Raw genomic sequence first — 2,500 nt, 5'->3', positions numbered from 1 at the left:
ACCTAATAAACTCAATTTTCAAGGGGGGGTATGAATAATATCGGGCACAAGTGTATATGTATATATATAGGTATATATATATGTATGTATATATATATATATATATAGGTATATGTATATGTATATATATATATATGTATATATATGTATGTATGACGAATATTGGCTGAAGAGAGCTTGATAAGGATACCTTAAACGGGCCTTATTATCGGGCTTGAAACCGACGGTGCCAATGACCTGTCTCAACTAACAACTTTCTGTACACAAAATATATATATATATGTATATAGGAAATTTATTACTGTGAGTCCAGAATGTGTTTACAAATTGTTTCAGCTAGAGGAAAATCCTCAAAGAGAGGAAAAATCCAACTAGCATCATCAGAATTCATAGATGGACTAAGTTATGAAGTCAAATAAGAATGGAAAAATCGTAGATAAAGGGGAGTTAGAAAAGAAGGGGGAGTTGTGGGGAGAGGACGTTGGAGTTTAAAGTAGTAGGAGTGTATTAAAAAAAGAGAGGGATTTATAATTAAATATTAATTATGTGTAAATTCTTATATACGTTTTTTTTAACGGTTTAAACTTAAAAGACGCTACTTTTATTGATAACGGCATAAGTAACAGTTAATTTACAGGATCACCATGGCAACAGGTTGGAGAGTTAATGTTAGTGAAGGAACGGGTTGAAAATGGGGTTTAAAGTAATTTAGCGGGCCGGGGAGAGATTGAAAGATATTTATTGTTTATAAAATGGAAAGAAAAAGAAAAGGAAAAATAAGTTAATGAATTATACTTTACAGGTTTATTTTGATAGTGTAATGATATATATAATTAAATATAATATATATATATATATAAATAAATTAGCCGGGCAGGTAGAAATTATACGTTACAGGTTTATTTTAATGAAATAAAATAAAATAGGTGAAAGCTTAAGTAAGTAACTTAAATAATAGAAAAAAAATTTTTAATAAGTAACACACAAATACAAGCACACGCATAAATATGTACAGCAAATGCACATACGTAAATGGGGGAAAAGCACATGCGTGATTACACATACATATATATATATATATATATATATATATACATATACATATATATATAAACATACATACACAAACACATATATATATGCACACATACACAGATACATAAAAATACACGCATATATACATATATAAACATATAATCAAATACACATACATCCAGATGCACACACTTACACATACATATATATATATATATATACATATACATATACATACATATATATATATATAAATATAAATTAGCTGGGAGGGGGGGAAATTGAAAAATATTTTATAAATAATTTTTAAATTTTCAGGTGTTCTAGTTGAAGGAAAGAGAGAAGGAGAAAAATATAAATTAATGAATTATAAGTTACAAGTTTATTTTACTAATCTAGAAATAGGTAAGAATATTAGTAAGTTAATCAAATAATAATAAATTCATAAAATTATTAGGGAGATATTTATAAGTGAATAAAACACATACACACAGAAAAACACACACACACACAAATACACATGTAGAAGATACGCACACAAATACAAATATATATAAACACATACATATACACACATGTAGAAGATACGCACACAAATACAAATACATATATATATACATACATATACATATATATATACACACATACATACACACACATATACATACATATACACACACACACATATGTATATATATATATACATATGTATATATATATATATATATATATATATATATATATATATATATATATATATATATATACATATATATATATATAAATTAGCTGGGCAGGGAGAGATTGAAAAAATTAATTTTTTGTTTTTAATTTATTATTTATAATTTTTTGAATTGTCGGGCGTTAAGTTGAAAGAAAGAAATGGGAAATAGAAGGGCAAATAGATGAATTATACGTTATAGGTTTATTTAATAAAGTAAAAAAAGTAAGGATATCAGTAAGTTAATTAAATAATAAAAATTAATATAATTATTATTAAAATGTTAATAGTAAGTAGATAACAAAAACACACAAAAACATACACATGAGTACACATGTAAAAAATGTACACACATCAATGGGGGAGGAGCATGTGTTTGAGTATATGTACTAACACAAATACGAAACATATGTAAATAAGCTTCGTGTTAAAAAATATGATAATTATTATTGAAAGAATTAGTAAGAGGTAAATATAAGAGAAAAGTGTATTATATATGTTATATGTAGATGGTAAATTAAATAATTAATTAAAATAGAAGGTAAGTAAATGATTAGTTGTTAACAAGTAGATAATAGACCGAGAGGCAAGTCAAAGGATACCAATTGTGATAAGTACGTAATTGAAATATTAGAAATCGAGACCTAACCATGGAAATAGCCAATAAGAAACTATGGGGCGAGAACCTTTAAATAATGACATAAGGAGTGATTAAGGCAAAGGGGGGGTACAAAAATGAGTTAG

At 26.0% G+C, this 2,500-nt stretch overlaps 1 protein-coding gene across 8 annotated transcripts in view; it reads left to right on the top strand.

The window, feature by feature from the left end:
- Positions 1-2,500, top strand: part of LOC145263168 (uncharacterized) — a 573,905-nt gene that overhangs the window by 271,856 nt on the left and 299,549 nt on the right. The gene's annotated exons all lie outside the window — the stretch shown is intronic.

This window comes from Euprymna scolopes, chromosome 38 (assembly GCF_053919585.1).
Source record: "Euprymna scolopes isolate OS-2025 chromosome 38, ASM5391958v1, whole genome shotgun sequence".
In the NCBI taxonomy this organism is placed as follows: domain Eukaryota; kingdom Metazoa; phylum Mollusca; class Cephalopoda; order Sepiida; family Sepiolidae; genus Euprymna; species Euprymna scolopes.
This window is presented reverse-complemented; position numbering and strand designations above follow the sequence as displayed.